Genomic DNA, 15,681 nt, shown 5'->3' on the forward strand with positions numbered 1-15,681 from the left:
TATACTTCGATATTCTCAATCTCTTTTCTATACCTCAGCGGATTGAAACATTATTATTATAGATAATACTTTTAATTCAAGTGAATAGAAACCATCATATTTCTTTAGAGTAGTATATTAATTCGTAAAGAAACCTCAGGTGCTGTATTAATGTAATCTTGGCGTAAACATCATCAATTTGTATTCTACCAACGGCCCTCTTAACTGTTAGAACTGTGTCCTGTGGCTGTTACGCAGGCCACTGAGATCAAAGATACGAAAGCCTCTAGCATGGTTCACTGACCCATTTCACTGATGCTGTGGTGTGCTACTAGAGTAAATTATTCAGTGACCGATTCAAGTTCGAGATCATGCATACAGCTCATCAGTGGTACATAGCATATATACAATGCAACATAACAATTATATACAAGTAAAAAAAACACTTAGAAGTGTGCATTGCTAAGAAATAAAAGTAGTATATAACAATAGTATATAAAATATAAATATATTACAGATAAACTCTTCATTACATTTTGTCGTTTTCTATTTACAATTTTTAGATATTTTGCCAGGATTGCTAAAGGACCTGTGTAAATCGGCAAAAATGGACATTTTAACATGTTTTAGTTCTTATATAATGTGACTCTGTGATAGTGCTAACGAATTTCATTTATTAATATTTTTCTGAAGTTAGTATGTAGATTGCATTTGGTTTAGATGGAAATTTAACAACAATAACTAAAAAGGCCAATGCCACCATTGGCTTCTTGAGGCGTGACCTAAAAGTATCATCATCTAATACAAAGGAGAAGGCATATAACTCGTTGGTTCGCCCACAGCTTGAATACGCCAGCCCAGTGTGTGACGCATACTTAAAAAAAGACGCTGAACAAATAGATAAAATACAGCGCAGGGCTGCCCGTTATGTCACGAATCGCTTCCATAACACCTCCAGTGTTGGTGACATGATAGAACATCTTCAATGGCGCAGCCTTGCAGATCGCAGAGACGACGCAAGACTAGCCAGGCTGCATAGAATTAACAACAATACAGTTGCCATTTCAAACAAACACCTTGTCCCCACAAATAGACAAACAAGGCACAGTTATCCCCAGTACTCAGTTAAGAAAGACTCCTTCTTTCCTTGGACAATCAAAGATTGGAATAACCTGCCTGATGAAATTGTATCTGCTGAGAACCTTACCTTCTTCAAATCTGCTCTCTCTGTCCATGTTTACTAATTGTCTACGTATCTATTTACATACACAATACGTATACATGCATTTATGTATTCTTATAAATACAGGATTTTTCGTGTATTATGTTATTATCATAATTATTATTTTTGTCCTGGTAATGTATCTACACTCTCATGACATTATCTTCAACCTGTTGAAGGAGGTCATTATATGGTAGAAGTATATGCAATGCAAACCACAATCAGTGCAGCCATGGAATTAGATCTAAGTCCTTGGTACAACTGCATCACTCGACAGTTGAAAGTCAAAAACGAGGCAAATAATGCTGGACCATGCTATGCACATTATATATCTGATCAGGTGGTTCATTGATACATTACTCATCTTTGTGAGACTTGAACGGACAGGTTCTCTCCCTGCTATAATCTTAGAAGTGGTGTGTATATTTACCATGTGATAAGTGCCTTGGATTGCATAAACAATAAAAACGTTTCAAGTTTTATGACTGGGTGTTAAAGAAAAGAAAAACACGGGTTGCTACTCATTTTGAGTATAAATTATTGTACCAGTGCTTTTTTTGTCAATTCCAATCGTATATCTACATATTGCAAAGAAAGGTGTGCGGTGCGCCTAAGTTAATTTTACTCAATTTTTAACCAATTATTTTGTGTTGTATATAGGTGTTCATCAATTTTTTTAACCATCAATTTAATAATAAAGAGTAAATTATTTACAGTCACTAGATTAACCAATTAATTTTTAAAAAAAATACATATTTATATAGTTTTTCACTATTTGCCTCCTCAGGAGGAACTAATTTCTTTATTAAAATTGTAAAAAAAAATCTTTTATATGTTAGTAGTCTTTAAATATCATCTACACAAGTAAGTGACGACGAAATATATCATATACAATGTAAGTAGCTAAAAAGCTCACATATAGAACGCACGGTCGAAGCTTACCGGAATATTCCTATAGGGCTGTTTTGACAGCGTTAAACTTGTGACGTCACATATATGGGCTACCCATATCGAGGCGATCGCCGCTGAGCCAAAGGTGTCTTTTTTGCCAACTTCTATACCTATTACAAGACTCCAACGACTAGTCAAAAATAAAATTATCAATCCAGCCAAGCCTAAATTGTTACTTAACAATATACAAGAAATATATTTTGTCAATCATTTATAAACGATCCATTAACACTGACCAAAGGCCGATTCATGTTATCGTTCAAGTTGTGTTACCTACAGTTTTTATTTCGTAATAATCCTTTAGGAAAACCGATCAAAATATGTCAACAGATTGCTTCGGTTTATTCGCGTCTAACTCTGAACACTGTACAGTATATGATATCAAGGACTCAATGCTCAATTCGTGGACCACTTTGAGGCGATCTAAGAACTAGTTTGAGATAAAGCGGTATATATTATTATTATTAGTAGTATAAGGCTTATAGAAATTTAGCCACGATTTTTCATAATTTCATATTTTATGGTCATGTGATGCACTGCCCAGGGTCTGTATTCCATCCATCGAATTTTTTTTTATCAAGACAACTATTAATAAGACAATCACTTTGGGAGACCTTCCAAAAAGGACATACTTTTCCATATACTGAAAACAATGGAATATCGAAATGTCAACAAAACAATAAACTAAGTTATGACTGTACGATGGAACAAATATTCCCGGATAACCGTCACCGTCGACATCACTATACGTCATGCCTCCGATCGTTCCACTGTGCGTATTGGTGAAGATATCCATCCGGTACGACCAGTCGGAAGTGGAAGTGCTTTGTGGGGAAAATAAATATGCTCGACTATCATCGTCGCCGGTGAGCAGAATCATGGGTTTTCTAGAAATAAAATAAAATTCAATTATTTATTGAAGGCAAACTTCTCGACCTATACTGATGATATTTTGTTATGTATGTTCAATGACGTCAACAACACGATAGTAAATAATTAAAAAGGAAAACAGGATATCCCTTCAAAATAATAGCTGTTAATACTGACATTAAACTTGTCAATAAAATTAAAACTGTTAGCAATCTTTTGTCCAAGTTAGAAATTCCGCCACTTTTCGGTATATGTGGTGACGTTTGATGATTTCCAGGGAATGAACTGCAATATATAAGGGAAAAGGCGCAGCAGAAAATAGATATACAAAACAAATGGTGGGAGAGATGGGTTTTTTATTCGGAGACGTGTTCCGTCCTTCCAAAAATGAAACCAATAAGGGGCGATAACTCTTTAGTTTAATAAAATACAACAACCGACTATCAGACAAATATATAAGTATTTTTATATGTAGTCCCTGCAGGTAGGGCGTAAGAATTGTACCTGCTGCCCACATTGTATGATCGTAAGAGGCGACTAAATTTGGGATATTATCTTTTCTCTTCTTTCTAAACAACTTTCTTCTTCCCAATGTCTCCATTGGCAATGCCTCTCTTTTGGCCTTTAGCTGAGCATTTGCCCCTTTGAGGAAGACTTTGGGTTCTGTCCCCTGGCCGAGACATACCAGCGTCTGTATAAATGGTAGTTTGCACTCCTGTTTGAGGACTCAACTAAATCAGCCAATCAGCAAGTGTTTCATACGTTTGTAGTTCCTGTCTAAAATAAGTTCCGGCTAATTACTGTGCCACTGTAGAAGTTTAATAAGGAACTGATGACAGATTTATAGATAAATGAAATGTTCAGGTATTTAACTTTTGAAAAATGTCTGTGTGAGGTTTTGTACAGGGACAAAATGTCTGGGGGCGTTTCTGTTTTGGGTCACCTGTTTTGCTTGTAAACTTCCGGTTGTCAACTTATTGACGCTGTGACACTCCAATATGCCACTAAACCTACCACAAAAGTCATGTTGTAGCCTCTGCAAGGTATGCATTTATGAATCTAGACAGTTGTCACTGGTTTTGAACTTCAAATATTGAAGTTATTAGCTAAAATGTTTGGTAATAACATATAGTAAATGATTTAGTTGTGTGAGTCCTTAGCGCTCAGCAATTAAGGAGTGGGACGATTGGTTAGCCCGTTGTCAGTATGATGTGACCGGGTGGGGTGTCCTGCTAGGTGTCTTCGGCAGTAGGTTTCAGTGAGGTAGCACTAGAAAGTCGGCATCAGTTCCGCGTTATAAGGAGACAAACACGAACATATCGCAGCCTCCCAAAACACACACGCATGTATCTTGCATACAGGGGAGGCTGTCCTTAAATGACCATAGCTGTTGATAGGGCGTTAAACAATACTAAACCAAAGCAAACTTTCAAATGTAAGTAGAACGCTATAATTATAACGGTGAACTAAAATTACATTTGTATTGTTATAAGAAAAATATGTGAGTAATTACTACCCCAATTGTGAAACAAATCTTCATTTTGATAACTTAGGCTAGTATTCGAATACATTTTTACATGTGTTAATATATTTATTAAATCCATTTACACAATCTTTTGATATCAATGATTAAAGACTTGTTTGAAACACGAGGGAATGCACATAAACTGGGAGTAATGAACAACATAGCTTGTAAGTGATTTTCTTATCAAATGCTATTCGACTCCATGCTAGATACCACTTTGGGAACCTCTATGCCCGTGATCACAAGCAACATTGCAATATCATTTCCTGGTGTTTTTTTCGTGGATTTGTTGAGGTACAGTAGTGGTAAGACACCGGGCGCGTGACCGGCACGACACTGTGTAGTAACTTAAAGAAAAATACTTTACTTCGCTTATTCTAGTCTGCTCAGCTGTAAATGAGTATGTTGCTGGGCAGTGCTAGAATTGTAGAATGCTAGCTGTGAGCGCCAAAATGGCAGCACCGGGTGTATGCTCCCCAGGGAGTTGAGACAGATATTGGCTGGTTGCAAAGGCCCTATAACCATGGATAATAATTTGTGAACCGCTTTTAGACGACCTACAAACTAAGTTGTGATAAAGCGGTACATGTATATAAGAATTATTATTATTAGGATGCGGGTAGTGGTGGTAGTGATGTGGTAGGTTGTTGTGAAAAACTGGATTAAATATGATTTTACATCTGCATGGCCTGTACCTTCAAAAAAGTAGAAGTACCTCATTGTTTTTTTCTACGTAAGGATTTTACATGTCATTGTTTACTTATAATATATCTTATATTAGGGGGACTTAATATGGGAGGAAACCGGAGGATCCGGAGAAAACCCAGTGATCGGGCAGGTGACCACATACCTTTTCACTTTCAACTGGGGAAGATAACAAAGAAAACAACTCGGGTACAATACTCTGTAAAGCACTTTAAATAAGGCGGTAGACACTTCAGTCGTCCTCGCTGACAAGCTTATCTATTGCACCTGACAAACTCGCGTCCTTGACATGGTATGACGCATTAAAACCAAAAAACAATCTGACAGTCCGTTTCACGAATTACGGTCAGTCAGTCGAAGTATGTAATTGTAAAATTAGATTTATAACAAAAAGTAATTCAGTCAACCATATCAATATTACAATGCAATGCGACATTTATGTAAACGTATTTCAAAATTCGCTGAAATATTTCTTTTATAAATTGATCTTGCACATTGTGTGAAAATAAGAAATACATTGTGTATTATTGATCCAGAGTCCCGATAACATGTATTAATAAAAAATTTCGACAGAATATGTAAGTAGAAAAAGCGATCTTAAATTTGAATACCAATCTAGTAAAGGATATTGAGTCAAGTAAACGATACAGTCGTTCTTGGCGATAAAATACAAATATCAGCAATTCAAAGAAATAAGAATTCACCTCTATAACAAATCAACGCTAGGAATATGCTAGAACGACAAAGGTTTGGAAGGCGTCTTTGAGTTCTGGTTAACCGGGAGCTAATTCACTTCGTGAACCTAAAAAAATCAGTGTGAGCTATTTTTTAACATAATTGCTATCAAACAGTGCTAAATGCAGACCTTAAAACTCTTATATATGAATATATGCTGGAGTATTCATATACAAATATATTACATAACATCAAGAATTCAGAAATATAGGTTTATTAAAGGATTAACTACAATACATAACACACAGAATTTTAGAACTTGCTTTTAATTGAAAGACAGAAAAGAAACTTTCTAGTCTGAAAGCCGATCTCGAAGATAAACGAAAAATAATATGAAGATACATTTGCAGCAATCACAACAGAAATAAAACAGCAAGATCGGTTTGTATGATTCCTCAATAAGCAGGTTTCCAAGTTCAATGATATATCGTAGGTTTTTAATATACTTTCTTAATATAAAGTCATAAGACAAAATGAAAAAATGCCCCGATATCACTGGCCATTTTTAGCCTAAAGGACAGATGGAGCATAGTCCCTAGCATTGAGTCCCTGCAGGTAGGGCGTAATAATTGTACCTGCTGCCCCCAGTGCATGACGGTAAGAGGCGACTGAATTTAGGATCTTATCTTTTCTCTTTTTTCTAAACAACGTTCTTCTTCCTAATGTCTCCCTTGATAATGCCTCACTGTTGGCCTTTAGTTGAGCGTTCGCCTCTGTGATGAAGGCTTTGGGTTCTGTCCTCTGGCCGAGACATACACGAGTCTGTAAAAATGGTCCAGTTTCTACTCCTGCCTAACGCTCAGCAATTTAGAAGTGGGATGACTGATTCGCCCGTTGTCAGTATAATGTGACCGGATGGGATGTCCTGCTTGGGTGTCCTCGGCAGTAAGTTTCAGTGAGGTAGCACTAGAAAGTCGGCATCAGTTTCGCGCTATCACAAGAAGACAAAAACGAACATATCGAAGCCTCCCAAAACACACACGCATACACTACACGCATGCATCTTGCACACAGGAGAGGCCGTCCTTAAATGACCATAGCTGTTGATAGGACGTTAAACAATACTTAACCAACCCAAACCCCAGGCCGGGACATACCAAAGTCCATAATTTATTTATTTTTATCCCAGCTTAACGCTCAGCATTAAGGGGAACGGCAATAATTGTTTCACCCGTTGTCAGTATATTGTGACCAGGCGGAATATTGTGCTTGGTGCCTTCGGTATGGCATTTCAGTGATAAAACATTAAAAAGTCGTCATCAGATCCGCGCTGTAACAAGGAGGTAAGCACACCAACATACCCTGTTCTCAACACACATGCACGCCTACACAACACAAATGGTGGCACGTTCCTAAATGACCTTAAATGTTAATAGGACGTTAAACAAAATAAAACTACAACCATAAACCATTTCTTACTTTCATTCTCTTTTTATGGTATATACATGCATATGTACCTAGACACATATTGTCCCTGGATGTAGCGAGGACGTTTAACCACATACAAACAAGCAACTAAACCTATGTTCAGGGAATTAGAGATGTCAGGACGGGTTCAAAACGTTTACTCTAAACATACACATTACGAGATGTACAAGTCTTAGCAAAGTACAGAAACAAGTGAAATAATTTTATTATTTTCCCACTGAAACTGCAACTTGAGCTAGAACAGAAAACAGGAGTTTAAGCATAAGAATAGGATCATGAATATTGGCCGTGATTTTTTTGGCATATGTAATGGTAAATTCCAGGTTATATTATCAGCTTCAGTTTCAGTCAGGTTTGGTTGAAATTCTTTCAGTTATTGTTGCTGAGGATCATTCATAACATATTTATATATACTTTTTGTGTAAGTGTGATTCTCTCCAGATTTTGATTCAATCTCTCTGCTGCTTTTTGGATCATCTCATTCGAAAGCTACCATTTACCGAGACGATTATTTTCAATTAACAACCCCAATTAGCATATGTTACCTCCACATTACGAAATACGATATATAAAGTATCAGATACCAGACGTCTACGTCAGTTCTACAGTTAAATCTATGATATGTTGTCTTAATAACTTTGCCTGTCTGCAACACGTGTTTGCAATATTTTCTTTTATTTAAACTTATATTTACTTTAAAAAGACATCTTTTTTTATAAACATACAGGATTCCTAGATTTGCTTCGTTATTTCATGCAAGATTTCTTCGCACTCGTGAATGCTGCATCCCCAAAAAATTGCAGCAAAAACACAACAGACGACCTACTCCACAAAAGGAGATCATGCATTTTTCTTGGTTCCCACACAGGCGGGGATACCAGGTAATGAAAATTCAAATCGTGCCTCTAAAGCGGAATAACTGCTACAACCTGTTGATTTTACACTTCATTTTACATATTTAAACCGTTAATTACACATTGTTTAAGTTCAAAATGATTGCAATCAGTGCGTAGACAACAAATTAAAATATGTAAAACTTTAAATTAGTGATTGATAAACCACTGCGATGAGGTTGCCCTTGTCTGTCACTTGATAAGTGATTCATATTTTACTGATTCTTATTTAATGAAGTGCCAAGACCAGCCTTAATGCAAAGCATTTCACGAGCCATTTACAATAAAACACTGGTTATTAGATTGCACTTGAAGTGACTTTAAGCAAACAAGATAATATCCGCTCTGGTCCTTTTTAAAATAATAAAGTGGTATTCGTGTCGCAAACTGGTGTGTACTAGGTGCACTGTGTAGACTACGAATCACAAATATACATTGTACCTGTGAAACTTATTCTATTTGTGTCAAATGCGCCGTCCCACGAGCGTAATGTAAGGAGGCTTATGGTGTATATTTTAGACATAACACAAGTCCTTCATCATGTTCAAGTTTATCCCATGTCTCTCGGAAGAGAGAGCCTGTGAAATGAATACAAATATAATAATAACTACTATCTGTAACAATGGACGACGTTATATATTTGTTCATTATGATATTATCCGACTTTGCAGTTAGTCTGTCTTACCAGGGCTTCGGCCGGGTAGTATCCCTTGGCAGGTAGCTAAGCTGCAGGTAACACTGGTTATTGGATTGCACTTGAAGTGACTTACAGCAAACAAGATAATTTATGCATCTGGTCTTTCTTAAAATCATATAGTGGTATTCTTGTCGCAAACTGGTGTGTACTAGGTGTACACTGTGTAGAGTATGAATCACCGATACACATTTTACCTGTGAAACTTATTCTATTTGTGTTAAATGCGCCGTCCCACGAGCGTAATACACTACTCCAGTTAAACTCTAAACTGCATGTGTGGTGTGACTTGTTATGTGAGTAACAGTGAACAAAGTGAAACAAAATAATATCTTTTCTGTGTATTCAGGAGGTTCAATCGAGGAAAGAAGCAAAGGTAAGCATATTGTTTTTGGTAATGTACAAGTTGTACTCAAAACATTGAGTAGGTTTTTTGACATGTCTCAAAATAATCCCGATCAAACTTCATTTCGATTATGTTTCAATTTTTTCCAAGAAAATCTAGTATTTTCTTTTTTCAAATATTTTATTCCCCCATCCATTTTTTTCCATAAATATGTATATACATATACTGCTTCCAAGCAGATGTATATATACTTACATAAATATTTTGATAGGGGATGCCAGGGTTGGAGAGCCCTGGAATCAGCCCCTGAACAATATGGTGTCCTCACGCAGGAGGGTTCTCATTCAATATTCATCAGCCAAACAATAAATAAATAAATAGAAAGGTCAATGGGAAAATAAAATATTTGCAAATAGAGTACAGGACAAGAACACAAAACATACTTCTTTCACACCCTAACAAATTCCATATACAACATAATATTACAAACAAGGATAAGCATAGCACGTCTAGTATACAAAACATAATACACGTACAAATACATCAACATATATACTCATACATACATACATAATTGAGATAGACAGACAGACACACAGACACACAGACAGACAGACACACAGACAGACAGACACACATACACACAGACACCTACCTCGACAGGCAGACAGACAGGCAGGCAGCCAGACAGTACATACATACATGTATACATTGAGACAGACTTACATACATTGAATCAGATGCATCATTATGCACGCATAATTTCGAGCAGTTAAGAAACAATAATAAATACACTGTGCAAACAGTGTCAGATGTACATATATATATACATACATGTGTATGAATATTTCCATTACACATGCATGTGGTCATTCACATTGATATGGAAATATACTGACATACTTTTTCAAATAGCATTTTTACACCGGTTTTCATACAGGTTTTTATGTCAGCTAAAAAGATAATTATAAATCAAAATAAACAAAAAACAGCACATACATCCACTCACACCATAACATACCGGATATGTGCAGTTTTATTTTTATCAGATTACAGTACTTAACAAAATCAAGATGAAATTTAAATATTCATTTCAAGAGAAAGAGTATCAAATATATACACATAGATACAAAGATGTATGGATTGTGTAAACTTGTTTTTTCAATCTGTTAAAAAATATCTTTTCATTCCAACCATATTTGATCAATTTGAAAATCTAGTATTTGTCATTTATTTTCTCACGTTTGGTAAACACAAATTTCCCGGACACATTTTCATCATTTCTTTCAGATATACTCTTATGATTTTTAAACGCATTTGCTGACCTTTTTTCATACTTCGTTACTTTTGATCAGTAAATATTAAATTTTACAGCATAACAACCCAAAGCTATAGTTGAGATATAACAAGAGACCCAGTGGGCCTGCATCGCTCACCTGGTATTATTCTTTCACTTGTAACCTTAAAGTGGACTAATATCTATGAATGAGTCATTCAAAGGAAAGTGTTAAAAGATTTAAACGTATTTGACCCGTATTTTCAATTATAAATGACTTTTTACACCACCGACTTCATTGTCTAATTTTAATACACACTATATTAGTGTATATCTTGTAATTTTATACCCTTTGCTACATTAGCATGGTGTGTATATATGACTATGATAGTGCTTTAACCATATCATTCAGTAACACTTGTGTGATATGCAAATTTTCATTACTAAATTATATTGGAGAATTACTAAACTTTAAATTACATTGACAGTGTACTGTTATCTTAAATTGTTGTTATACTTATAGATATAGTTTGATGCAGGGCCATATTGTAAACTAGACATTGTCTAAATATGTAACCGTGGTTAAAAAAATATTATGATTATCATTATTATTAAAGGTTAATCCACATTTGGCCATATGTGATTGAAGTGAGACAAGATCATCAACATGAACAAACTTGATAGCTCATCATCTGAGCATGTTACTGACAAAATGTCAACATTTAATGCTTTTTGGGTCTTTAGAAGAAGTTGTAAACACATTTAACCCCTGTGACATTAAATATAAGTCAAGGTCATTCATTTGCATCAGCGTGGTAACTGTTTATCCGAGCATGTTACTAGCCAAATATCATCAGCCTTTCAGTTATTCAGAAGAAGTTGATTGATATTTTTTAAGATAATAAACTCATGTGACCTTGAATATAATTATCATCCTCCTGTGCCTTGTGGTTGTTCAGAAGGAGTTGTTTAATAATTTTATGTCGAGGACTTTCAATTGAACAAACTCGGTAGGACTTCATCCCAGCATGTTACTAGCCAAATATCATCGTCCTCGGTCATCTCTTTATTTAGAAGAAGTTGCTTAAAGATTTCAACATATTTGAACCCGGTGAAATTGAATATGGGCAAAGGTTATTCATTTGAACAAACGTGGCAGTCTTTCATCTGCGCATACACATGTACTACTGACCCAATATCATCACCCTAGGCCTTTTGGTTTTTGAGAAGAAGTTGTTTAAAGTACCCTCGGGCCAGGCGAGCTAAAAGTCTGTTTAATGGGTTTATTTTTTTATTATTAACTCATAAGAAATTGAAAAATGAAAACACTAGTCATCTTTTATTAGCTTAATGTATAAAAACAGCATTCATATATGCTATACGTCTTTTCAACCAATAAATAATTGACACATTATATATCAGCACTTAAGAGGTATAACAATGTAATAACCAGACTGTATTAAAAGGAGGAAGAAAATAAATAAGTTTGTGTGCCAAGGAAAACTTAAAGAACTTTATTTCCTCAATATTTGTACTGCAAACTGTAGAATAATAATAACAACACCGCAACGAACTATTCATTTGTAAAATTTGAAATCTTTTTATAGAAAAAACCAAGCTCCAATAAAACTGATGTAATAACCGTTTTACTTGTTTTTCTAGTGTATAGAGTTTTTATTGTATACCACCCGTATGTTGTACACTATTCCCATAAGGGGTCTAGACTAATTAAGTAAATCTTCCAAAAATAGTCATATAAACAGAGAAGACGATATTTGAACGGCGTTTAACGCATCGCTGGTTAAATCAGCGTTTTGGCTAACTTTGTGATAGGTTCGGCAGTATAGCATTTGATGTTTACTGAGAGGCGAAATGTGATTTATGCACATTTCCCGGTCACGTCGCTACAGTTGTGTGACCGCACAACGCAATAGGATGCGCACAAATTTATTATTTTCAATTTAACAACGCCTGTTATACAGTATTACAGTGACTGTTAGACTGTCAATAATGGGTTGGCTCCCAGGTAACAGAACAAGTAAATAACATTTTGATGATTGACCGGAGTTTAACCTGGCCTTTGTCTGACAAAGAGAGCTGATATGTGATACCGTATAACCGTTATGAAAACACAACTTAACTTTACGGATTTGTAATTTACAAATGTACATTCGTTTTGGTTTATAGCTTCTCTTCACTTGGATTACCATACATTGACGGGTGGGGATAACTATGGTCGCGGTACATGTACAAAGTGGCTATGGTAACCTGTACATGGGACCGTGCCGTTATAGTTTTACATGTGTCGATTCGAGTCGTATAAAAAACACCGAAACACCATTTCTAAATTTAAGAACATATAGACAAAAAGATCAGCTTATATAATCAGTTAGAATATAGAAAAATACTTAAGGTTTAAACACGAAACCAAATTTATTGTTTAGCCATTTCTCAATTTTCACCAACCACGATTTTTATCACAGAACTTTCTTCCATCGTCCCCATAATTGTGCGCAAGCAATAATCGTCCAGATTTACATCGTACACACACCGCATATCGGGTAACGTTGTGCCTTTCCAAAACTTTACAGTGCAGTGCTCAGATCATGTTTTAAAACAATAGCTTTTCATGTTTGAAAAAGACGCTTAGCTTTTGTTGTCTGAAAATGCCGCCATCTTGAAAAAGACACTCCTTAACAGATTCATGACATGTACCTAATGATATATACAAAGTGTAATTGATGAAAGGAAATCCTTTTCAATAATTATTTCTGCAAACAAATCTTTTGTATCTGGTTTGTCAAATGATTTCATGTTGGGGATTTTCAGTGCCTCTGGTTTCAGCGCCAAGTTGTAACATTTTTGACAGAGACAAGACCTGCGACTGATTTCTGAACCTATTTTTTCCATAAACAGGTTTCAATTTCTTTTATGTATTTTGATCTTTTCTGGCTGCAAAGCTTTGTGGGCGTCACTCCTCTTGTATTTTTACAAAAGATTTTCTTTCGCACTGGTGCATTTTTCATTATAGTAGATTAAGTATGCTGTACGCATGCCATCTTACTGATTGTTTGCTTTTCGGCTCTTTTGCATCACAAATGTTTTCCTATTTTGTTGCAAGAAAGGTGTTAGCTATTTTTCAGTTTTTCCTGCATTCAGGACTTGTAATAACTCCCTGTGCTGTTAATATCTGTGAGGTTGAAGGAGAGTGTTTTAGTTGACTAATCACCTCACCTTATCCTGTTTGTGTTTTTGGCAAAGTGGCTTTAATTTTCTTCATCTGTCTATATTTTGCAAAACGTGAAGTATAACCAGAGCCAGTACTAGTAAAACTAGCATCTGTAATATCACCAGCTATAGTATTTTGGTCTTCATTTGTTTATCCATGCTTTTTTTATACACTTCAGTTTACCTTTTTTTTCTCCAATGTTGTGTTCTTATTTAATGGCCGTTTTGTTTTGAATAACTTTCTTTTCCTTTAGTACTTTGTGTTGTACCACCTCTCTAACTTTATCAACTTCTTTTTCTTTCTTTTTCTGGCGATACAGCTTAACTTCTTGACGTTTGTTTTTTCTCGGACTATCTAACGCTAAGGAATTATGGCTTGTTACCCTTCGTTGTTTCTGTCTTTCCTCTAGTGTTCTGTTTCTTGTTTTTTGTTAGACTTTCATCTTTGTCTTTATCCATTTGTCATTTTTCTCCCGCATCAATTTACCTTGGTAGCATCCGCCTGTCTTCTTTTAAGATCGCAGGATCCAGCGCAACCTGGAATTTTGATGATCTGAGATCCGTCATGTACCTGAAAAAGCTAGTGTTACAAACATTCATAAAATATGGTAAAAAAGCAGTTTGCATGGCTGTAGAACAATACCAAGCTTAGCATTAATAGAAATGGTAATTGTTAACTATGATAATATATATATTTATTTCTGAAGGTTAACGCCATTAATTTAATGAATCTATTCAAAATGACGTTGTGTCGCAAACATTTTTAAATAATCCTTAGTTCTTTGTTTGTATTGGAATACTGTGATTCCTTTTCATAGATATGCTAACTGGAAAGATAAGTAGATATCCAATGTAAGAGAACACATCATTATCCAAAGGCAAAATTGTCAACATCATAATGCGCAACTAATTCCAAAACTGAAATATACAAAATCATTGCTATTTCTTTACAAAAAATATAATACTAAATTAAAGTGGTTAAACTTATAGTTGTAAATTGCATTTTAACCCACAAGATGTTAACATGTTATTCGGGATTGCAGAATATTAGTTTTTGCCAGAAACAATACTATAAAAGCTAAATCTAGTATTGTGTTACGGACACTACATTTATACATACATCACTACATTTGTAAAATAAGACGAAACAGGCACTGCCCGTTAGCGAGCGCAAATAGTTCAGTAACCATTGTGATGATAGTGTAGATCTCAGGCGCCTGTGGCACCCCAGTTAAGAACTTTAGGGTAACAAAACGAAAAGAATCCCTCCTTAGGACATACGTGCGCTGAATATTCTTCCATAAAAATGAAATGAATGGTACTTTAAAAAAATGTATTTTGATTAAGAAAACTTGTCAGATATTCCATGTAGGCCTTTTTGTTGTTACCTATTTACTATTATTTTAACACCTTGTCAATATATTGCCTGATCCCTTTAGGGCGAAATCTTCTCGGGACAAAATGGAAGAAATAGGATCTACTGTGCATATAAAATATGTATTAGCAAGGCAACGTATTGCAAGGCAACCCATAGAACCCCATGGTCACCGGTAAACATTTCTGTACACAAACAGTACACTTATGTCAGGAAGCATATATGTCACAGTGAGGTCATAGTGATGTACTTCATTCCGCCATCCCAAAATGTCCTTGTTCACGAAATCTAATTACTCCAGGTGAAATAGTATAGAAGATATGCCCCGTACAAATATTTTCGATAACTTTCAAAAACTTTAAAACGTAAAGGTCAAAGGTCAAATCATACGTCATGGTGACCTAAATCTTGCTCTCCGCATTCCTCAACCCCAAAATATCAGTGGACATCAAAT

The 15,681-nt window shown here is 35.4% G+C and overlaps 1 protein-coding gene across 1 annotated transcript in view; it reads left to right on the top strand.

The window, feature by feature from the left end:
• The first annotated feature begins 9,227 nt into the window (after positions 1-9,227).
• Positions 9,228-15,681, top strand: part of LOC110461109 (dentin sialophosphoprotein-like) — a 95,120-nt gene continuing 88,666 nt past the window's right edge. The window contains exon 1 of the mRNA XM_021514402.1: positions 9,228-9,378. The gene's annotated coding sequence lies outside the window, so the exon portion shown is untranslated. The remainder of the gene's footprint in view (positions 9,379-15,681) is intronic.

Source organism: Mizuhopecten yessoensis, unplaced genomic scaffold (assembly GCF_002113885.1).
Source record: "Mizuhopecten yessoensis strain PY_sf001 unplaced genomic scaffold, ASM211388v2 scaffold10565, whole genome shotgun sequence".
Taxonomy (NCBI): Eukaryota; Metazoa; Mollusca; class Bivalvia; order Pectinida; family Pectinidae; genus Mizuhopecten; species Mizuhopecten yessoensis.